The sequence below is a fragment of the Hydractinia symbiolongicarpus genome, chromosome 7, assembly GCF_029227915.1.
Source record: "Hydractinia symbiolongicarpus strain clone_291-10 chromosome 7, HSymV2.1, whole genome shotgun sequence".
Classification (NCBI taxonomy): Eukaryota; Metazoa; Cnidaria; class Hydrozoa; order Anthoathecata; family Hydractiniidae; genus Hydractinia; species Hydractinia symbiolongicarpus.
In genome coordinates, this window is record NC_079881.1 from 10,109,925 (window position 1) to 10,126,722 (window position 16,798).

Consider the following 16,798-nt stretch of genomic DNA (forward strand, 5'->3'; position numbering starts at 1 on the left):
GATTCCGTAGTGTAGTGGTTATCACGTGCGCTTAACACGCGCAAGGTCCCCGGTTCAAGCCCGGACGGATTTATTGATGTTTCCGCGAAGCGAACCTCAGAAGAGCCTCTGTAGGTTCCATGGTGTAATGGTTAGCACTCAGGACTCTGAATCCTGCGATCCGAGTTCAAGTCTCGGTGGAACCTATGCCGTTAGTTGTGCCTCGGAAGCACCTATTGGGCGTTTGGAAGCAACGGCACTTCAAATATTTTAGTCATTTGCAAGAAGACATTGTAATAACAACGTTCTTCTGAAATGCATCGGATTAGGGCACAGTGCCTTGTTAGCGCAGTAGGCAGCGCGTCAGTCTCATAATCTGAAGGTCGTGAGTTCGATCCTCACACAGGGCAAGGCTTTTAAAAGCCGCAGTGAATCAAATGTTTGACGCCTATTACAAAACTAGCAACTCAACAATGATTCCGCCCGGGCTCGAACCGGGGACATTGCGCGTGTGAAGCGCACGTGACACCCGCTACACTACGGAATCCAATGAATTTTGGAACCTATGACGAAGGAAAGCAATACAAGGCTAAAATAGCTAGAGAAAAAAGCAAAAACATGTCGCTTGTTAGTTGCCAGATTCCGTAGTGTAGTGGTTATCACGTGCGATTAACACGCGCAAGGTCCCCGGTTCGAGCCCGGGCGGAATCATTGATGTTTCCGCGAAGCAAACCTCGGAAGAGCCTCCGTAGGTTCCATAGTGTAATGGTTAGCACTCAGGACTCTAAATCCTGCCATCCGAGTTCAAGTCTCGGTGGAACCTGTGCCGTTAGTTGTGCCTCGGAAGCACCTATTGGGCGTTTGGAAGCAACGGCACTTGAAATATTTTAGTCATTTGCAAGAAGACATTGTAATAACAACGTTCTTCTGAAATGCATCGGATTAGGGCACAGTGCCTTGTTAGCGCAGTAAGCAGCGCGTCAGTCTCATAATCTGAAGGTCGTGAGTTCGATCCTCACACAGGGCAAGGCTTTTAAAAGCCGCAGTGAATCAAATGTTTGACGCCTATTACAAAACTAGCAACTCAACAATGATTCCGCCCGGGCTCGAACCGGGGACCTTGCGCGTGTGAAGCGCACGTGATAACCGCTACACTACGGAATCCAATGAATTTTGGAACCGATGACGAAGGAAAGCAATACAAGGCTAAAACAGCTAGAGAAAAAAGCAAAAACATGTCGCTTGTTAGTTGCCAGATTCCGTAGTGTAGTGGTTATCACGTGCGCTTAACACGCTCAAGGTCCCCGGTTCGAGCCCGGGCGGAATCATTGATGTTTTCGCGAAGCGAACCTCGGAAGAGCCTCTGTAGGTTCCATGGTGTAATGGTTAGCACTCAGGACTCTGAATCCTGCCATCCGAGTTCAAGTCTCGGTGGAACCTGTGCCATTAGTTGTGCCTCGGAAGCACCCATTGGGCGTTTGGAAGCAACGGCACTTGAAATATTTTAGTCATTTGCAAGAAGACATTGTAATAACAACGTTCTTCTGAAATGCATCGGATTAGGGCACAGTGCCTTGTTAGCGCATTAAGCAGCGCGTCAGTCTCATAATCTGAAGGTCGTGAGTTCGATCCTCACACAGGGCAAGGCTTTTAAAAGCCGCAGTGAATCAAATGTTTGACGCCTATTACAAAACTAGCAACTCAACAATGATTCCGCCCGGGCTCGAACCGGGGACCTTGCGCGTGTGAAGCGCACGTGATAACCGCTACACTACGGAATCCAATGAATTTTGGAACCGATGACGAAGGAAAGCAATACAAGGCTAAAACAGCTAGAGAAAAAAGCAAAAACATGTCGCTTGTTAGTTGCCAGATTCCGTAGTGTAGTGGTTATCACGTGCGCTTAACACGCGCAAGGTCCCCGGTTCGAGCCCGGGCGGAATCATTGATGTTTCCGCGAAACGAACCTCGGAAGAGCCTCTGTAGGTTCCTTGGTGTAATGGTTAGCAATCAGGACTTTGAATCCTGCGATCCGAGTTCAAGTCTCGGTGGAACCTGTGCCGTTAGTTGTGCCTCGAAAGCACCTATTGGGCGTTTGGAAGCAACGGCACTTGAAATATTTTAGTCATTTGCAAGAAGACATTGTAATAACAACGTTCTTCTGAAATGCATCTGATTAGGGCACAGTGCCTTGTTAGCGCAGTAGGCAGCGCGTCAGTCTCATAATCTGAAGTTCGTGAGTTCGATCCTCACACAGGGCAAGGCTTTTAAAAGCCGCAGTGAATCAAATGTTTGACGCCTATTACAAAACTAGCAACTCAACAATGATTCCGCCCGGGCTCGAACCGGGGACCTTGCGCGTGTGAAGCGCACGTGATAACCGCTACACTACGGAATCCAATGAATTTTGGAACCGATGACGAAGGAAAGCAATACAAGGCTAAAACAGCTAGAGAAAAAAGCAAAAACATGTCGCTTGTTAGCTGCCAGATTCCGTAGTGTAGTGGTTATCACGTGCGCTTAACACGCGCAAGGTCCCCGGTTCGAGCCCGGGCGGAATCATTGATGTTTCCGCGAAACGAACCTCGGAAGAGCCTCTGTAGGTTCCTTGGTGTAATGGTTAGCAATCAGGACTCTCAATCCTGCGATCCGAGTTCAAGTCTCGGTGGAACCTGTGCCGTTATTTGTGCCTCGAAAGCACCTATTGGGCGTTTGGAAGCAACGGCACTTGAAATATTTTAGTCATTTGCAAGAAGACATTGTAATAACAACGTTCTTCTGAAATGCATCTGATTAGGGCACAGTGCCTTGTTAGCGCAGTAGGCAGCGCGTCAGTCTCATAATCTGAAGGTCGTGAGTTCGATCCTCACACAGGGCAAGGCTTTTAAAAGCCGCAGTGAATCAAATGTTTGACGCCTATTACAAAACTAGCAACTCAACAATGATTCCGCCCGGGCTCGAACCGGGGAACTTGCGCGTGTGAAGCGCACGTGATAACCGCTACACTACGGAATCCAATGAATTTTGGAACCTATGACGAAGGAAAGCAATACAAGGCTAAAATAGCTAGAGAAAAAAGCAAAAACATGTCGCTTTTTAGTTGCCAGATTCCGTAGTGTAGTGGTTATCACGTGCGCTTAACACGCGCAAGGTCCCCGGTTCAAGCCCGGACGGATTCATTGATGTTTCCGCGAAGCGAACCTCAGAAGAGCCTCTGTAGGTTCCATGGTGTAATGGTTAGCACTCAGGACTCTGAATCCTGCGATCCGAGTTCAAGTCTCGGTGGAACCTATGCCGTTAGTTGTGCCTCGGAAGCACCTTTTGGGCGTTTGGAAGCAACGGCACTTCAAATATTTTAGTCATTTGCAAGAAGACATTGTAATAACAACGTTCTTCTGAAATGCATCGGATTAGGGCACAGTGCCTTGTTAGCGCAGTAGGCAGCGCGTCAGTCTCATAATCTGAAGGTCGTGAGTTCGATCCTCACACAGGGCAAGGCTTTTAAAAGCCGCAGTGAATCAAATGTTTGACGCCTATTACAAAACTAGCAACTGAACAATGATTCCGCCCGTGCTCGAACCGGGGACCTTGCGCGTGTGAAGCGCACGTGATAACCGCTACACTACGGAATCCAATGAATTTTGGAACCTATGACGAAGGAAAGCAATACAAGGCTAAAATAGCTAGAGAAAAAAGCAAAAACATGTCGCTTTTTAGTTGCCAGATTCCGTAGTATAGTGGTTATCACGTGCGCTTAACACGCGCAAGGTCCCCGGTTCGAGCCCGGGCGGAATCATTGATGTTTCCGCGAAGCGAACCTCGGAAGAGCCTCTGTAGGTTCCATGGTGTAATGGTTAGCACTCAGGACTCTGAATCCTGCGATCCGAGTTCAAGTCTCGGTGGAACCTGTGCCGTTATTTGTGCCTCGGAAGCACCTATTGGGCGTTTGGAAGCAACGGCACTTCAAATATTTTAGTCATTTGCAAGAAGACATTGTATTAAGAACGTTCTTCTGAAATGCATCGGATTAGGGCACAGTGCCTTGTTAGCGCAGTAGGCAGCGCGTCAGTCTCATAATCTGAAGGTCGTGAGTTCGATCCTCACACAGGGCAAGGCTTTTAAAAGCCGCAGTGAATCAAATTTTTGACGCCTATTACAAAACTAGCAACTCAACAATGATTCCGCCCGGGCTCGAACCGGGGACCTTGCGCGTGTGAAGCGCACGTGATAACCGCTACACTACGGAATCCAATGAATTTTGGAACCTATGACGAAGGAAAGAAATACAAGGCTAAAATAGCTAGAGAAAAAAGCAAAAACATGTCGCTTTTTAGTTGCAAGATTCCGTAGTTTAATGGTTATCACGTGCGCTTAACACGCGCAAGGTCCCCGGTTCGAGCCCGGGCGGAATCATTGATGTTTCCGCGAAGCGAACCTCGGAAGAGCCTCTGTAGGTTCCATGGTGTAATGGTTAGCACTCAGGACTCTGAATCCTGCGATCCGAGTTCAAGTCTCGGTGGAACCTGTGCCGTTATTTGTGCCTCGGAAGCACCTATTGGGCGTTTGGAAGCAACGGCACTTCAAATATTTTAGTCATTTGCAAGAAGACATTGTAATAACAACGTTCTTCTGAAATGCATCAGATTAGGGCACAGTGCCCTGTTAGCGCAGTAGGCAGCGCGTCAGTCTCATAATCTGAAGGTCGTGAGTTCGATCCGCACACAGGGCAAGGCTTTTAAAAGCCGCAGTGAATCAAATATTTGACGCCTATTACAAAACTAGCAACTCAACAATGATTCCGGCCGGGCTCGAACCGGGGACCTTGCGCGTGTGAAGCGCACGTGATAACCGCTACACTACGGAATCCAATGAATTTTGGAACCTATGACGAAGGAAAGAAATACAAGGCTAAAATAGTTAGAGAAAAAAGCAAAAACATGTCGCTTTTTAGTTGCCAGATTCCGTAGTATAGTGGTTATCACGTGCGCTTAACACGCGCAAGGTCCGCGGTTCGAGCCCGGGCGGAATCATTGATGTTTCCGCGAAGCGAACCTCGGAAGAGCCTCTGTAGGTTCCATGGTGTAATGGTTAGCACTCAGGACTCTGAATCCTGCGATCCCAGTTCAAGTCTCGGTGGAACCTGTGCCGTTAGTTGTGCCTCGGAAGCACCTATTGGGCGTTTGGAAGCAACGGCACTTCAAATATTTTAATCATTTGCAAGAAGACATTGTATTAAGAACGTTCTTCTGAAATGCATCGGAGTAGGGCACAATGCCTTGTTAGCGCAGTAGGCAGCGCGTCAGTCTCATAATCTGAAGGTCGTGAGTTCGATCCTCACATAGGGCAAGGCTTTTAAAAGCCGCAGTGAATCAAATGTTTGACGCCTATTACAAAACTAGCAACTCAACAATGATTCCGCCCGGGCTCGAACCGGGGACCTTGGGCGTGTGAAGCGCACGTGATAACCGCTACACTACGGAATCCAATGAATTTTGGAACCTATGACGAAGGAAAGAAATACAAGGCTAAAATAGCTAGAGAAAAAAGCAAAAACATGTCGCTTTTTAGTTGCCAGATTCCGTATTTTAGTGGTTATCACGTGCGCTTAACACGCGCAAGGTCCCCGGTTCGAGCCCGGGCGGAATCATTGATGTTTCCGCGAAGCGAACCTCGGAAGAGCCTCTGTAGGTTCCATGGTGTAATGGTTAGCACTCAGGACTCTGAATCCTGCGATCCGAGTTCAAGTCTCGGTGGAACCTGTGCCGTTAGTTGTGCCTCGGAAGCACCTATTGGGCGTTTGGAAGCAACAGCACTTCAAATATTTTAGTCATTTGCAAGAAGACATTGTAATAACAACGTTCTTCTGAAATGCATCGGTTTGGGGCACAGTGCCTTGTTAGCGCAGAAGGCAGCGCGTCAGTCTCATAATCTGAAGGTCGTGAGTTCGATCCTCACACAGGGCAAGGCTTTTAAAAGCCGCAGTGAATCAAATGTTTGACGCCTATTACAAAACTAGCAACTCAACAATGATTCCGGCGCTTAACACGCGCAAGGTCCCCGGTTCGAGCCCGGGCGGAATCATTGATGTTTCCGCGAAGCGAACCTCGGAAGAGCCTCTGTAGGTTCCATGGTGTAATGGATAGCACTCAGGACTCTGAATCCTGCGATCCGAGTTCAAGTCTCGGTGGAACCTGTGCCGTTATTTGTGCCTCGGAAGCACCTATTGGGCGTTTGGAAGCAACGGCACTTCAAATATTTTAGTCATTTGCAAGAAGACATTGTATTAAGAACGTTCTTCTGAAATGCATCGGATTAGGGCACAGTGCCTTGTTAGCGCAGTAGGCAGCGCGTCAGTCTCATAATCTGAAGGTCGTGAGTTCGATCCTCACACAGGGCAAGGCTTTTAAAAGCCGCAGTGAATCAAATTTTTGACGCCTATTACAAAACTAGCAACTCAACAATGATTCCGCCCGGGCTCGAACCGGGGACCTTGCGCGTGTGAAGCGCACGTGATAACCGCTACACTACGGAATCCAATGAATTTTGGAACCTATGACGAAGGAAAGAAATACAAGGCTAAAATAGCTAGAGAAAAAAGCAAAAACATGTCGCTTTTTAGTTGCCAGATTCCGTAGTTTAATGGTTATCACGTGCGCTTAACACGCGCAAGGTCCCCGGTTCGAGCCCGGGCGGAATCATTGATGTTTCCGCGAAGCGAACCTCGGAAGAGCCTCTGTAGGTTCCATGGTGTAATGGTTAGCACTCAGGACTCTGAATCCTGCGATCCGAGTTCAAGTCTCGGTGGAACCTGTGCCGTTATTTGTGCCTCGGAAGCACCTATTGGGCGTTTGGAAGCAACGGCACTTCAAATATTTTAGTCATTTGCAAGAAGACATTGTAATAACAACGTTCTTCTGAAATGCATCAGATTAGGGCACAGTGCCCTGTTAGCGCAGTAGGCAGCGCGTCAGTCTCATAATCTGAAGGTCGTGAGTTCGATCCTCACATAGGGCAAGGCTTTTAAAAGCCGCAGTGAATCAAATGTTTGACGCCTATTACAAAACTAGCAACTCAACAATGATTCCGCCCGGGCTCGAACCGGGGACCTTGGGCGTGTGAAGCGCACGTGATAACCGCTACACTACGGAATCCAATGAATTTTGGAACCTATGACGAAGGAAAGAAATACAAGGCTAAAATAGCTAGAGAAAAAAGCAAAAACATGTCGCTTTTTAATTGCCAGATTCCGTATTTTAGTGGTTATCACGTGCGCTTAACACGCGCAAGGTCCCCGGTTCGAGCCCGGGCGGAATCATTGATGTTTCCGCGAAGCGAACCTCGGAAGAGCCTCTGTAGGTTCCATGGTGTAATGGTTAGCACTCAGGACTCTGAATCCTGCGATCCGAGTTCAAGTCTCGGTGGAACCTGTGCCGTTAGTTGTGCCTCGGAAGCACCTATTGGGCGTTTGGAAGCAACGGCACTTCAAATATTTCAGTCATTTGCAAGAAGACATTGTAATAACAACGTTCTTCTGAAATGCATCAGATTAGGGCACAGCGCCTTGTTAGCGCAGTAGGCAGCAGGTAATTCTCATAATCTGAAGGTCGTGAGTTCGATCCACACACAGGGCAAGGCTTTTAAAAGCCGCAGTGAATCAAATGTTTGACGCCTATTACAAAACTAGCAACTCAACAATGATTCCGCCCGGGCTCGAACCGGGGACCTTGCGCGTGTGAAGCGCACGTGATAACCGCTACACTACGGAATCCAATGAATTTTGGAACCTATGACGAAGGAAAGAAATACAAGGCTAAAATAGTTAGAGAAAAAAGCAAAAACATGTCGCTTTTTAGTTGCCAGATTCCGTAGTATAGTGGTTATCACGTGCGCTTAACACGCGCAAGGTCCGCGGTTCGAGCCCGGGCGGAATCATTGATGTTTCCGCGAAGCGAACCTCGGAAGAGCCTCTGTAGGTTCCATGGTGTAATGGTTAGCACTCAGGACTCTGAATCCTGCGATCCGAGTTCAAGTCTCGGTGGAACCTGTGCCGTTATTTGTGCCTCGGAAGCACCTATTGGGCGTTTGGAAGCAACGGCACATCAAATATTTTAGTCATTTGCAAGAAGACATTGTATTAAGAACGTTCTTCTGAAATGCATCGGAGTAGGGCACAGTGCCTTGTTAGCGCAGTAGGCAGCGCGTCAGTCTCATAATCTGAAGGTCGTGAGTTCGATCCTCACATAGGGCAAGGCTTTTAAAAGCCGCAGTGAATCAAATGTTTGACGCCTATTACAAAACTAGCAACTCAACAATGATTCCGCCCGGGCTCGAACCGGGGACCTTGGGCGTGTGAAGCGCACGTGATAACCGCTACACTACGGAATCCAATGAATTTTGGAACCTATGACGAAGGAAAGAAATACAAGGCTAAAATAGCTAGAGAAAAAAGCAAAAACATGTCGCTTTTTAGTTGCCAGATTCCGTATTTTAGTGGTTATCACGTGCGCTTAACACGCGCAAGGTCCCCGGTTCGAGCCCGGGCGGAATCATTGATGTTTCCGCGAAGCGAACCTCGGAAGAGCCTCTGTAGGTTCCATGGTGTAATGGTTAGCACTCAGGACTCTGAATCCTGCGATCCGAGTTCAAGTCTCGGTGGAACCTGTGCCGTTAGTTGTGCCTCGGAAGCACCTATTGGGCGTTTGGAAGCAACGGCACTTCAAATATTTCAGTCATTTGCAAGAAGACATTGTAATAACAACGTTCTTCTGAAATGCATCAGATTAGGGCACAGCGCCTTGTTAGCGCAGTAGGCAGCAGGTAATTCTCATAATCTGAAGGTCGTGAGTTCGATCCACACACAGGGCAAGGCTTTTAAAAGCCGCAGTGAATCAAATGTTTGACGCCTATTACAAAACTAGCAACTCAACAATGATTCCGCCCGGGCTCGAACCGGGGACCTTGCGCGTGTGAAGCGCACGTGATAACCGCTACACTACGGAATCCAAGGCATTTTGGAACCGATGACGAAGGAAGCAATACAAGGCTAAAATAGCTAGAGAAAAAAGCAAAAACATATCGCTTGTTAGTTGCCAGATTCCGTAGTGTAGTGGTTATCACGTGCGTTTAACACGCGCAAGGTCCCCGGTTCGAGCCCGGGCGGAATCATTGATGTTTTCGCGAAGCGAACCTCGGAAGAGCCTCTGTAGGTTCCATGGTGTAATGGTTAGCACTCAGGACTCTGAATCCTGCGATCCGAGTTCAAGTCTCGGTGGAACCTGTGCCGTTAGTTGTGCCTCGGAAGCACCTATTGGGCGTTTGGAAGCAACGGCACTTGAAATATTTTAGCATTTGCAAAAAGACATTGTAATAACAACGTTCTTCTGAAATGCATCGGATTAGGGCACAGTGCCTTGTTAGCGCAGTAGGCAGCGCGTCAGTCTCATAATCTGAAAGTCGTGAGTTCGATCCTCACACAGGGCAAGGCTTTTAAAAGCTGCAATGAATCAAGTGTTTGACGCCTATTACAAAACTAGCAACTCAACAATGATTCCGCCCGGGCTCGAACCGGGGACCTTGGGCGTGTGAAGCGCACGTGATAACCGCTACACTACGGAATCCAATGAATTTTGGAACCGATGACGAAGGAAAGCAATACAAGGCTAAAATAGCTAGAGAAAAAGCAAAAACATGTCGCTTGTTAGTTGCCAGATTCCGTAGTGTAGTGGTTATCACGTGCGCTTTACACGCGCAAGGTCCCTGGTTCGAGCCCGGGCGGAATCATTGATGTTTCCGCGAATCGAACCTCGGAAGGGCCTCTGTAGGTTCCATGGTGTAATGGTTAGCACTCAGGACTCTGAATCCTGCGATCCGAGTTCAAGTCTCGGTGGAACCTGTGCCGTTATTTGTGCCTCGGAAGCACCTATTGGGTGTTTGGAAGCAACGGCACTTCAAATATTTTAGTCATTTGCAAGAAGACATTGTAATAACAACGTTCTTCTGAAATGCATCAGATTAGGGCACAGTGCCCTGTTAGCGCAGTAGGCAGCGCGTCAGTCTCATAATCTGAAGGTCGTGAGTTCGATCCTCACACAGGGCAAGGCTTTTAAAAGCCGCAGTGAATCAAATGTTTGACGCCTATTACAAAACTAGCAACTCAACAATGATTCCGGCCGGGCTCGAACCGGGGACCTTGCGCGTGTGAAGCGCACGTGATAACCGCTACACTACGGAATCCAATGAATTTTGGAACCTATGACGAAGGAAAGAAATACAAGGCTAAAATAGTTAGAGAAAAAAGCAAAAACATGTCGCTTTTTAGTTGCCAGATTCCGTAGTATAGTGGTTATCACGTGCGCTTAACACGTGCAAGGTCCGCGGTTCGAGCCCGGGCGGAATCATTGATGTTTCCGCGAAGCGAACCTCGGAAGAGCCTCTGTAGGTTCCATGGTGTAATGGTTAGCACTCAGGACTCTGAATCCTGCGATCCGAGTTCAAGTCTCGGTGGAACCTGTGCCGTTAGTTGTGCCTCGGAAGCACCTATTGGGCGTTTGGAAGCAACGGCACTTGAAATATTTTATTCATTTGCAAGAAGACATTGTAATAACAACGTTCTTCTGAAATGCATCGGATTAGTGCACAGTGCCTTGTTAGCGCAGTAGGCAGCGCGTCAGTCTCATAATCTGAAAGTCGTGAGTTCGATCCTCACACAGGTCAAGGCTTTTAAAAGCTGCAATGAATCAAGTGTTTGACGCCTATTACAAAACTAGCAACTCAACAATGATTCCGGCCGGGCTCGAACCGGGGACCTTGCGCGTGTGAAACGCACGTGATAACCGCTACACTACGGAATCCAATGAATTTTGGAACCTATGACGAAGAAAAGAAATACAAGGCTAAAATAGCTAGAGAAAAAAGCAAAAACATGTCGCTTTTTAGTTGCCAGATTCCGTAGTATAGTGGTTATCACGTGCGCGTAACACGCGCAAGGTCCCCGGTTCGAGCCCGGGCGGAATCATTGATGTTTCCGCGAAGCGAACCTCGGAAGAGCCTCTGTAGGTTCCATCGTGTAATGGTTAGCACTCAGGACTCTGAATCCTGCGATCCGAGTTCAAGTCCTGGTGGAACCTGTGCCGTTAGTTGTGCCTCGGAAGCACCTATTGGGCGTTTGGAAGCAACGGCACTTGAAATATTTTAGTCATTTGCAAGAAGACATTGTAATAACAACGTTCTTCTGAAATGCATCGGATTAGGGCACAGTGCCTTGTTAGCGCAGTAGGCAGCGCGTCAGTCTCATAATCTGAAAGTCGTGAGTTCGATCCTCACACAGGTCAAGGCTTTTAAAAGCTGCAATGAATCAAGTGTTTGACGCCTATTACAAAACTAGCAACTCAACAATGATTCCGGCCGGGCTCGAACCGGGGACCTTGCGCGTGTGAAACGCACGTGATAACCGCTACACTACGGAATCCAATGAATTTTGGAACCTATGACGAAGAAAAGAAATACAAGGCTAAAATAGCTAGAGAAAAAAGCAAAAACATGTCGCTTTTTAGTTGCCAGATTCCGTAGTATAGTGGTTATCACGTGCGCGTAACACGCGCAAGGTCCCCGGTTCGAGCCCGGGCGGAATCATTGATGTTTCCGCGAAGCGAACCTCGGAAGAGCCTCTGTAGGTTCCATGGTGTAATGGTTAGCACTCAGGACTCTGAATCCTGCGATCCGAGTTCAAGTCCTGGTGGAACCTGTGCCGTTAGTTGTGCCTCGGAAGCACCTATTGGGCGTTTGGAAGCAACGGCACTTGAAATATTTTAGTCATTTGCAAGAAGACATTGTAATAACAACGTTCTTCTGAAATGCATCGGATTAGGGCACAGTGCCTTGTTAGCGCAGTAGGCAGCGCGTCAGTCTCATAATCTGAAAGTCGTGAGTTCGATCCTCACACAGGGCAAGGCTTTTAAAAGCTGCAATGAATCAAGTGTTTGACGCCTATTACAAAACTAGCAACTCAACAATGATTCCGCCCGGGCTCGAACCGGGGATCTTGCGCGTGTGAAGCGCACGTGATAACCGCTACACTACGGAATCCAATGAATTTTGGAACCTATTCGCGCCCGGGCGGAATCATTGATGTTTCCGCGAAGCAAATCTCGGAAGAGCCTCTGTAGGTTCCATGGTGTAATGGTTAGCACTCAGGACTCTAAATCCTGCGATCCGAGTTCAAGTCTCGGTGGAACCTGTGCCGTTATTTGTGCCTCGGAAGCACCTATTGGGCGTTTGGAAGCAACGGCACATCAAATATTTTAGTCATTTGCAAGAAGACATTGTATTAAGAACGTTCTTCTGAAATGCATCGGAGTAGGGCACAGTGCCTTGTTAGCGCAGTAGGCAGCGCGTCAGTCACATAATCTGAAGGTCGTGAGTTCGATCCTCACATAGGGCAAGGCTTTTAAAAGCCGCAGTGAATCAAATGTTTGACGCCTATTACAAAACTAGCAACTCAACAATGATTCCGCCCGGGCTCGAACCGGGGACCTTGGGCGTGTGAAGCGCACGTGATAACCGCTACACTACGGAATCCAATCAAATTTGGAACCTATGACGAAGGAAAGCAATACAAGGCTAAAATAGCTAGAGAAAAAAGCAAAAACATGTCGCTTGTTAGTTGCCAGATTTCGGTGTGTAGTTGTTATCACGTGCGCTTTACACGCGCAAGGTCCCCGGTTCGAGCCCGGGCGGAATCATTGATGTTTCCGCGAAGCGAACCTCGGAAGAGCCTCTGTAGGTTCCATGGTGTAATGGTTAGCACTCAGGACTCTGAATCCTGCGATCCGAGTTCAAGTCTCGGTGGAACCTGTGCCGTTAGTTGTGCCTCGGAAGCACCTATTGGGCGTTTGGAAGCAACGGCACTTCAAATATTTCAGTCATTTGCAAGAAGACATTGTAATAACAACGTTCTTCTGAAATGCATCGGATTAGAGCACAGCGCCTTGTTAGCGCAGTAGGCAGCAGGTAATTCTCATAATCTGAAGGTCGTGAGTTCGATCCACACAGGGCAAGGCTTTTAAAAGCCGCAGTGAATCAAATGTTTGACGCCTATTACAAAACTAGCAACTCAACAATGATTCCGCCCGGGCTCGAACCGGGGACCTTGCGCGTGTGAAGCGCACGTGATAACCGCTACAATACGGAATCCAAGGCATTTTTGGAACCGATGACGAAGGAAGCAATACAAGGCTAAAATAGCTAGAGAAAAAAGCAAAAACATATCGCTTGTTAGTTGCCAGATTCCGTAGTGTAGTGGTTATCACGTGCGTTTAACACGCGCAAGGTCCCCGGTTCGAGCCCGGGCGGAATCATTGATGTTTCCGCGAAGCGAACCTCGGAAGAGCCTCTGTAAGTTCCATGGTGTAATGGTTAGCACTCAGGACTCTGAATCCTGCGATCCGAGTTCAAGTCTCGGTGGAACCTGTGCCGTTAGTTGTGCCTCGGAGGCACCTATTGGGCGTTTGGAAGCAACGGCACTTGAAATATTTTAGCATTTGCAAAAAGACATTGTAATAACAACGTTCTTCTGAAATGCATCGGATTAGGGCACAGTGCCTTGTTAGCGCAGTAGGCAGCGCGTCAGTCTCATAATCTGAAAGTCGTGAGTTCGATCCTCACACAGGGCAAGTCTTTTAAAAGCTGCAATGAATCAAGTGTTTGACGCCTATTACAAAACTAGCAACTCAACAATGATTCCGCCCGGGCTCGAACCGGGGACCTTGGGCGTGTGAAGCGCACGTGATAACCGCTACACTACGGAATCCAATGAATTTTGGAACCGATGACGAAGGAAAGCAATACAAGGCTAAAATAGCTAGAGAAAAAGCAAAAACATGTCGCTTGTTAGTTGCCAGATTCCGTAGTGTAGTGGTTATCACGTGCGCTTTACACGCGCAAGGTCCCTGGTTCGAGCCCGGGCGGAATCATTGATGTTTCTGCGAATCGAACCTCGGAAGGGCCTCTGTAGGTTCCATGGTGTAATGGTTAGCACTCAGGACTCTGAATCCTGCGATCCGAGTTCAAGTCTCGGTGGAACCTGTGCCGTTATTTGTGCCTCGGAAGCACCTATTGGGCGTTTGGAAGCAACGGCACTTCAAATATTTTAGTCATTTGCAAGAAGACATTGTAATAACAACGTTCTTCTGAAATGCATCAGATTAGGGCACAGTGCCCTGTTAGCGCAGCAGGCAGCGCGTCAGTCTCATAATCTGAAGGTCGTGAGTTCGATCCTCACACAGGGCAAGGCTTTTAAAAGCCGCAGTGAATCAAATGTTTGACGCCTATTACAAAACTAGCAACTCAACAATGATTCCGGCCGGGCTCGAACCGGGGACCTTGCGCGTGTGAAGCGCACGTGATAACCGCTACACTACGGAATCCAATGAATTTTGGAACCTATGACGAAGGAAAGAAATACAAGGCTAAAATAGTTAGAGAAAAAAGCAAAAACATGTCGCTTTTTAGTTGCCAGATTCCGTAGTATAGTGGTTATCACGTGCGCTTAACACGCGCAAGGTCCGCGGTTCGAGCCCGGGCGGAATCATTGATGTTTCCGCGAAGCGAACCTCGGAAGAGCCTCTGCAGGTTCCATGGTGTAATGGTTAGCACTCAGGACTCTGAATCCTGCGATCCGAGTTCAAGTCTCGGTGGAACCTGTGCCGTTAGTTGTGCCTCGGAAGCACCTATTGGGCGTTTGAAAGCAACGGCACTTGAAATATTTTAGCATTTGCAAAAAGACATTGTAATAACAACGTTCTTCTGAAATGCATCGGATTAGGGCACAGTGCCTTGTTAGCGCAGTAGGCAGCGCGTCAGTCTCATAATCTGAAAGTCGTGAGTTCGATCCTCACACAGGGCAAGGCTTTTAAAAGCTGCAATGAATCAAGTGTTTGACGCCTATTACAAAACTAGCAACTCAACAATGATTCCGCCCGGGCTCGAACCGGGGACCTTGGGCGTGTGAAGCGCACGTGATAACCGCTACACTACGGAATCCAATGAATTTTGGAACCGATGACGAAGGAAAGCAATACAAGGCTAAAATAGCTAGAGAAAAAGCAAAAACATGTCGCTTGTTAGTTGCCAGATTCCGTAGTGTAGTGGTTATCACGTGCGCTTTACACGCGCAAGGTCCCTGGTTCGAGCCCGGGCGGAATCATTGATGTTTCCGCGAATCGAACCTCGGAAGGGCCTCTGTAGGTTCCATGGTGTAATGGTTAGCACTCAGGACTCTGAATCCTGCGATCCGAGTTCAAGTCTCGGTGGAACCTGTGCCGTTATTTGTGCCTCGGAAGCACCTATTGGGCGTTTGGAAGCAACGGCACTTCAAATATTTTAGTCATTTGCAAGAAGACATTGTAATAACAACGTTCTTCTGAAATGCATCAGATTAGGGCACAGTGCCCTGTTAGCGCAGTAGGCAGCGCGTCAGTCTCATAATCTGAAGGTCGTGAGTTCGATCCTCACACAGGGCAAGGCTTTTAAAAGCCGCAGTGAATCAAATGTTTGACGCCTATTACAAAACTAGCAACTCAACAATGATTCCGGCCGGGCTCGAACCGGGGACCTTGCGCGTGTGAAGCGCACGTGATAACCGCTACACTACGGAATCCAATGAATTTTGGAACCTATGACGAAGGAAAGAAATACAAGGCTAAAATAGTTAGAGAAAAAAGCAAAAACATGTCGCTTTTAGTTGCCAGATTCCGTAGTATAGTGGTTATCACGTGCGCTTAACACGCGCAAGGTCCGCGGTTCGAGCCCGGGCGGAATCATTGATGTTTCCGCGAAGCGAACCTCGGAAGAGCCTCTGTAGGTTCCATGGTGTAATGGTTAGCACTCAGGACTCTGAATCCTGCGATCCGAATTCAAGTCTCGGTGGAACCTGTGCCGTTAGTTGTGCCTCGGAAGCACCTATTGGGCGTTTGGAAGCAACGGCACTTGAAATATTTTAGTCATTTGCAAGAAGACATTGTAATAACAACGTTCTTCTGAAATGCATCGGATTAGGGCACAGTGCCTTGTTAGCGCAGTAGGCAGCGCGTCAGTCTCATAATCTGAAAGTCGTGAGTTCGATCCTCACACAGGGCAAGGCTTTTAAAAGCTGCAATGAATCAAGTGTTTGACGCCTATTACAAAACTAGCAACTCAACAATGATTCCGCCCGGGCTCGAACCGGGGATCTTGCGCGTGTGAAGCGCACGTGATAACCGCTACACTACGGAATCCAATGAATTTTGGAACCTATTCGAGCCCGGGCGGAATCATTGATGTTTCCGCGAAGCAAACCTCGGAAGAGCCTCTGTAGGTTCCATGGTGTAATGGTTAGCACTCAGGACTCTAAATCCTGCGATCCGAGTTCAAGTCTCGGTGGAACCTGTGCCGTTATTTGTGCCTCGGAAGCACCTATTGGGCGTTTGGAAGCAACGGCACATCAAATATTTTAGTCATTTGCAAGAAGACATTGTATTAAGAACGTTCTTCTGAAATGCATCGGAGTAGGGCACAGTGCCTTGTTAGCGCAGTAGGCAGCGCGTCAGTCTCATAATCTGAAGGTCGTGAGTTCGATCCTCACATAGGGCAAGGCTTTTAAAAGCCGCAGTGAATCAAATGTTTGACGCCTATTACAAAACTAGCAACTCAACAATGATTCCGCCCGTGCTCGAACCGGGGACCTTGGGCGTGTGAAGCGCACGTGATAACCGCTACACTACGGAATCCAATCAAATTTGGAACCTATGACGAAGGAAAGCAATACAAGGCTAAAATAGCTAGA

At 48.0% G+C, this 16,798-nt stretch overlaps 59 non-coding genes across 59 annotated transcripts; 45 read left to right on the top strand and 14 right to left on the bottom strand.

The window, feature by feature from the left end:
* The first annotated feature begins 113 nt into the window (after positions 1 to 113).
* Trnaq-cug (transfer RNA glutamine (anticodon CUG)) lies at positions 114 to 185 on the top strand. Its single transcript has one exon. It is a non-coding gene; the product is annotated as a tRNA-Gln (tRNA).
* Positions 186 to 316: 131 nt separating this feature from the next.
* Trnam-cau (transfer RNA methionine (anticodon CAU)) lies at positions 317 to 389 on the top strand. Its single transcript has one exon. It is a non-coding gene; the product is annotated as a tRNA-Met (tRNA).
* A 228-nt stretch (positions 390 to 617) lies between these two features.
* Positions 618 to 690, top strand: Trnav-aac (transfer RNA valine (anticodon AAC)). Its single transcript has one exon. It is a non-coding gene; the product is annotated as a tRNA-Val (tRNA).
* A 380-nt stretch (positions 691 to 1,070) lies between these two features.
* Positions 1,071 to 1,143, bottom strand: Trnav-cac (transfer RNA valine (anticodon CAC)). The gene has a single exon. It is a non-coding gene; the product is annotated as a tRNA-Val (tRNA).
* A 91-nt stretch (positions 1,144 to 1,234) lies between these two features.
* Trnav-aac (transfer RNA valine (anticodon AAC)) lies at positions 1,235 to 1,307 on the top strand. Its single transcript has one exon. It is a non-coding gene; the product is annotated as a tRNA-Val (tRNA).
* A 40-nt stretch (positions 1,308 to 1,347) lies between these two features.
* Positions 1,348 to 1,419, top strand: Trnaq-cug (transfer RNA glutamine (anticodon CUG)). Its single transcript has one exon. It is a non-coding gene; the product is annotated as a tRNA-Gln (tRNA).
* A 268-nt stretch (positions 1,420 to 1,687) lies between these two features.
* Positions 1,688 to 1,760, bottom strand: Trnav-cac (transfer RNA valine (anticodon CAC)). The gene has a single exon. It is a non-coding gene; the product is annotated as a tRNA-Val (tRNA).
* Positions 1,761 to 1,851: 91 nt separating this feature from the next.
* On the top strand, positions 1,852 to 1,924 carry Trnav-aac (transfer RNA valine (anticodon AAC)). Its single transcript has one exon. It is a non-coding gene; the product is annotated as a tRNA-Val (tRNA).
* Positions 1,925 to 2,304: 380 nt separating this feature from the next.
* Positions 2,305 to 2,377, bottom strand: Trnav-cac (transfer RNA valine (anticodon CAC)). The gene has a single exon. It is a non-coding gene; the product is annotated as a tRNA-Val (tRNA).
* A 91-nt stretch (positions 2,378 to 2,468) lies between these two features.
* On the top strand, positions 2,469 to 2,541 carry Trnav-aac (transfer RNA valine (anticodon AAC)). The gene has a single exon. It is a non-coding gene; the product is annotated as a tRNA-Val (tRNA).
* A 243-nt stretch (positions 2,542 to 2,784) lies between these two features.
* On the top strand, positions 2,785 to 2,857 carry Trnam-cau (transfer RNA methionine (anticodon CAU)). Its single transcript has one exon. It is a non-coding gene; the product is annotated as a tRNA-Met (tRNA).
* Positions 2,858 to 2,921: 64 nt separating this feature from the next.
* On the bottom strand, positions 2,922 to 2,994 carry Trnav-cac (transfer RNA valine (anticodon CAC)). Its single transcript has one exon. It is a non-coding gene; the product is annotated as a tRNA-Val (tRNA).
* A 91-nt stretch (positions 2,995 to 3,085) lies between these two features.
* Positions 3,086 to 3,158, top strand: Trnav-aac (transfer RNA valine (anticodon AAC)). The gene has a single exon. It is a non-coding gene; the product is annotated as a tRNA-Val (tRNA).
* Positions 3,159 to 3,198: 40 nt separating this feature from the next.
* Trnaq-cug (transfer RNA glutamine (anticodon CUG)) lies at positions 3,199 to 3,270 on the top strand. Its single transcript has one exon. It is a non-coding gene; the product is annotated as a tRNA-Gln (tRNA).
* A 131-nt stretch (positions 3,271 to 3,401) lies between these two features.
* Positions 3,402 to 3,474, top strand: Trnam-cau (transfer RNA methionine (anticodon CAU)). Its single transcript has one exon. It is a non-coding gene; the product is annotated as a tRNA-Met (tRNA).
* Positions 3,475 to 3,702: 228 nt separating this feature from the next.
* On the top strand, positions 3,703 to 3,775 carry Trnav-aac (transfer RNA valine (anticodon AAC)). Its single transcript has one exon. It is a non-coding gene; the product is annotated as a tRNA-Val (tRNA).
* A 40-nt stretch (positions 3,776 to 3,815) lies between these two features.
* Trnaq-cug (transfer RNA glutamine (anticodon CUG)) lies at positions 3,816 to 3,887 on the top strand. Its single transcript has one exon. It is a non-coding gene; the product is annotated as a tRNA-Gln (tRNA).
* Positions 3,888 to 4,018: 131 nt separating this feature from the next.
* Positions 4,019 to 4,091, top strand: Trnam-cau (transfer RNA methionine (anticodon CAU)). Its single transcript has one exon. It is a non-coding gene; the product is annotated as a tRNA-Met (tRNA).
* Positions 4,092 to 4,155: 64 nt separating this feature from the next.
* On the bottom strand, positions 4,156 to 4,228 carry Trnav-cac (transfer RNA valine (anticodon CAC)). Its single transcript has one exon. It is a non-coding gene; the product is annotated as a tRNA-Val (tRNA).
* Positions 4,229 to 4,319: 91 nt separating this feature from the next.
* On the top strand, positions 4,320 to 4,392 carry Trnav-aac (transfer RNA valine (anticodon AAC)). Its single transcript has one exon. It is a non-coding gene; the product is annotated as a tRNA-Val (tRNA).
* Positions 4,393 to 4,432: 40 nt separating this feature from the next.
* Trnaq-cug (transfer RNA glutamine (anticodon CUG)) lies at positions 4,433 to 4,504 on the top strand. Its single transcript has one exon. It is a non-coding gene; the product is annotated as a tRNA-Gln (tRNA).
* A 268-nt stretch (positions 4,505 to 4,772) lies between these two features.
* Positions 4,773 to 4,845, bottom strand: Trnav-cac (transfer RNA valine (anticodon CAC)). The gene has a single exon. It is a non-coding gene; the product is annotated as a tRNA-Val (tRNA).
* Positions 4,846 to 4,936: 91 nt separating this feature from the next.
* Trnav-aac (transfer RNA valine (anticodon AAC)) lies at positions 4,937 to 5,009 on the top strand. Its single transcript has one exon. It is a non-coding gene; the product is annotated as a tRNA-Val (tRNA).
* Positions 5,010 to 5,666: 657 nt separating this feature from the next.
* Trnaq-cug (transfer RNA glutamine (anticodon CUG)) lies at positions 5,667 to 5,738 on the top strand. The gene has a single exon. It is a non-coding gene; the product is annotated as a tRNA-Gln (tRNA).
* A 362-nt stretch (positions 5,739 to 6,100) lies between these two features.
* On the top strand, positions 6,101 to 6,172 carry Trnaq-cug (transfer RNA glutamine (anticodon CUG)). Its single transcript has one exon. It is a non-coding gene; the product is annotated as a tRNA-Gln (tRNA).
* Positions 6,173 to 6,303: 131 nt separating this feature from the next.
* Trnam-cau (transfer RNA methionine (anticodon CAU)) lies at positions 6,304 to 6,376 on the top strand. Its single transcript has one exon. It is a non-coding gene; the product is annotated as a tRNA-Met (tRNA).
* Positions 6,377 to 6,440: 64 nt separating this feature from the next.
* On the bottom strand, positions 6,441 to 6,513 carry Trnav-cac (transfer RNA valine (anticodon CAC)). Its single transcript has one exon. It is a non-coding gene; the product is annotated as a tRNA-Val (tRNA).
* A 91-nt stretch (positions 6,514 to 6,604) lies between these two features.
* Trnav-aac (transfer RNA valine (anticodon AAC)) lies at positions 6,605 to 6,677 on the top strand. The gene has a single exon. It is a non-coding gene; the product is annotated as a tRNA-Val (tRNA).
* A 40-nt stretch (positions 6,678 to 6,717) lies between these two features.
* Positions 6,718 to 6,789, top strand: Trnaq-cug (transfer RNA glutamine (anticodon CUG)). Its single transcript has one exon. It is a non-coding gene; the product is annotated as a tRNA-Gln (tRNA).
* Positions 6,790 to 6,920: 131 nt separating this feature from the next.
* On the top strand, positions 6,921 to 6,993 carry Trnam-cau (transfer RNA methionine (anticodon CAU)). The gene has a single exon. It is a non-coding gene; the product is annotated as a tRNA-Met (tRNA).
* A 341-nt stretch (positions 6,994 to 7,334) lies between these two features.
* On the top strand, positions 7,335 to 7,406 carry Trnaq-cug (transfer RNA glutamine (anticodon CUG)). The gene has a single exon. It is a non-coding gene; the product is annotated as a tRNA-Gln (tRNA).
* Positions 7,407 to 7,674: 268 nt separating this feature from the next.
* Positions 7,675 to 7,747, bottom strand: Trnav-cac (transfer RNA valine (anticodon CAC)). Its single transcript has one exon. It is a non-coding gene; the product is annotated as a tRNA-Val (tRNA).
* Positions 7,748 to 7,838: 91 nt separating this feature from the next.
* Trnav-aac (transfer RNA valine (anticodon AAC)) lies at positions 7,839 to 7,911 on the top strand. The gene has a single exon. It is a non-coding gene; the product is annotated as a tRNA-Val (tRNA).
* A 40-nt stretch (positions 7,912 to 7,951) lies between these two features.
* On the top strand, positions 7,952 to 8,023 carry Trnaq-cug (transfer RNA glutamine (anticodon CUG)). The gene has a single exon. It is a non-coding gene; the product is annotated as a tRNA-Gln (tRNA).
* Positions 8,024 to 8,568: 545 nt separating this feature from the next.
* Trnaq-cug (transfer RNA glutamine (anticodon CUG)) lies at positions 8,569 to 8,640 on the top strand. The gene has a single exon. It is a non-coding gene; the product is annotated as a tRNA-Gln (tRNA).
* A 268-nt stretch (positions 8,641 to 8,908) lies between these two features.
* On the bottom strand, positions 8,909 to 8,981 carry Trnav-cac (transfer RNA valine (anticodon CAC)). Its single transcript has one exon. It is a non-coding gene; the product is annotated as a tRNA-Val (tRNA).
* Positions 8,982 to 9,071: 90 nt separating this feature from the next.
* On the top strand, positions 9,072 to 9,144 carry Trnav-aac (transfer RNA valine (anticodon AAC)). Its single transcript has one exon. It is a non-coding gene; the product is annotated as a tRNA-Val (tRNA).
* Positions 9,145 to 9,184: 40 nt separating this feature from the next.
* Trnaq-cug (transfer RNA glutamine (anticodon CUG)) lies at positions 9,185 to 9,256 on the top strand. Its single transcript has one exon. It is a non-coding gene; the product is annotated as a tRNA-Gln (tRNA).
* Positions 9,257 to 9,686: 430 nt separating this feature from the next.
* Positions 9,687 to 9,759, top strand: Trnav-uac (transfer RNA valine (anticodon UAC)). Its single transcript has one exon. It is a non-coding gene; the product is annotated as a tRNA-Val (tRNA).
* A 40-nt stretch (positions 9,760 to 9,799) lies between these two features.
* Positions 9,800 to 9,871, top strand: Trnaq-cug (transfer RNA glutamine (anticodon CUG)). The gene has a single exon. It is a non-coding gene; the product is annotated as a tRNA-Gln (tRNA).
* Positions 9,872 to 10,002: 131 nt separating this feature from the next.
* Positions 10,003 to 10,075, top strand: Trnam-cau (transfer RNA methionine (anticodon CAU)). Its single transcript has one exon. It is a non-coding gene; the product is annotated as a tRNA-Met (tRNA).
* A 64-nt stretch (positions 10,076 to 10,139) lies between these two features.
* Trnav-cac (transfer RNA valine (anticodon CAC)) lies at positions 10,140 to 10,212 on the bottom strand. Its single transcript has one exon. It is a non-coding gene; the product is annotated as a tRNA-Val (tRNA).
* Positions 10,213 to 10,416: 204 nt separating this feature from the next.
* Positions 10,417 to 10,488, top strand: Trnaq-cug (transfer RNA glutamine (anticodon CUG)). The gene has a single exon. It is a non-coding gene; the product is annotated as a tRNA-Gln (tRNA).
* Positions 10,489 to 10,920: 432 nt separating this feature from the next.
* Trnav-aac (transfer RNA valine (anticodon AAC)) lies at positions 10,921 to 10,993 on the top strand. Its single transcript has one exon. It is a non-coding gene; the product is annotated as a tRNA-Val (tRNA).
* Positions 10,994 to 11,537: 544 nt separating this feature from the next.
* Trnav-aac (transfer RNA valine (anticodon AAC)) lies at positions 11,538 to 11,610 on the top strand. The gene has a single exon. It is a non-coding gene; the product is annotated as a tRNA-Val (tRNA).
* A 380-nt stretch (positions 11,611 to 11,990) lies between these two features.
* On the bottom strand, positions 11,991 to 12,063 carry Trnav-cac (transfer RNA valine (anticodon CAC)). The gene has a single exon. It is a non-coding gene; the product is annotated as a tRNA-Val (tRNA).
* A 696-nt stretch (positions 12,064 to 12,759) lies between these two features.
* On the top strand, positions 12,760 to 12,831 carry Trnaq-cug (transfer RNA glutamine (anticodon CUG)). Its single transcript has one exon. It is a non-coding gene; the product is annotated as a tRNA-Gln (tRNA).
* Positions 12,832 to 13,261: 430 nt separating this feature from the next.
* Trnav-aac (transfer RNA valine (anticodon AAC)) lies at positions 13,262 to 13,334 on the top strand. The gene has a single exon. It is a non-coding gene; the product is annotated as a tRNA-Val (tRNA).
* Positions 13,335 to 13,876: 542 nt separating this feature from the next.
* Positions 13,877 to 13,949, top strand: Trnav-uac (transfer RNA valine (anticodon UAC)). The gene has a single exon. It is a non-coding gene; the product is annotated as a tRNA-Val (tRNA).
* A 40-nt stretch (positions 13,950 to 13,989) lies between these two features.
* Trnaq-cug (transfer RNA glutamine (anticodon CUG)) lies at positions 13,990 to 14,061 on the top strand. Its single transcript has one exon. It is a non-coding gene; the product is annotated as a tRNA-Gln (tRNA).
* A 268-nt stretch (positions 14,062 to 14,329) lies between these two features.
* Positions 14,330 to 14,402, bottom strand: Trnav-cac (transfer RNA valine (anticodon CAC)). The gene has a single exon. It is a non-coding gene; the product is annotated as a tRNA-Val (tRNA).
* A 91-nt stretch (positions 14,403 to 14,493) lies between these two features.
* Positions 14,494 to 14,566, top strand: Trnav-aac (transfer RNA valine (anticodon AAC)). Its single transcript has one exon. It is a non-coding gene; the product is annotated as a tRNA-Val (tRNA).
* Positions 14,567 to 14,606: 40 nt separating this feature from the next.
* Positions 14,607 to 14,678, top strand: Trnaq-cug (transfer RNA glutamine (anticodon CUG)). The gene has a single exon. It is a non-coding gene; the product is annotated as a tRNA-Gln (tRNA).
* Positions 14,679 to 15,108: 430 nt separating this feature from the next.
* Positions 15,109 to 15,181, top strand: Trnav-uac (transfer RNA valine (anticodon UAC)). Its single transcript has one exon. It is a non-coding gene; the product is annotated as a tRNA-Val (tRNA).
* A 40-nt stretch (positions 15,182 to 15,221) lies between these two features.
* On the top strand, positions 15,222 to 15,293 carry Trnaq-cug (transfer RNA glutamine (anticodon CUG)). The gene has a single exon. It is a non-coding gene; the product is annotated as a tRNA-Gln (tRNA).
* A 131-nt stretch (positions 15,294 to 15,424) lies between these two features.
* Trnam-cau (transfer RNA methionine (anticodon CAU)) lies at positions 15,425 to 15,497 on the top strand. The gene has a single exon. It is a non-coding gene; the product is annotated as a tRNA-Met (tRNA).
* A 64-nt stretch (positions 15,498 to 15,561) lies between these two features.
* Trnav-cac (transfer RNA valine (anticodon CAC)) lies at positions 15,562 to 15,634 on the bottom strand. The gene has a single exon. It is a non-coding gene; the product is annotated as a tRNA-Val (tRNA).
* Positions 15,635 to 15,724: 90 nt separating this feature from the next.
* Trnav-aac (transfer RNA valine (anticodon AAC)) lies at positions 15,725 to 15,797 on the top strand. The gene has a single exon. It is a non-coding gene; the product is annotated as a tRNA-Val (tRNA).
* Positions 15,798 to 16,177: 380 nt separating this feature from the next.
* Trnav-cac (transfer RNA valine (anticodon CAC)) lies at positions 16,178 to 16,250 on the bottom strand. Its single transcript has one exon. It is a non-coding gene; the product is annotated as a tRNA-Val (tRNA).
* Positions 16,251 to 16,798: the final 548 nt, after the last annotated feature.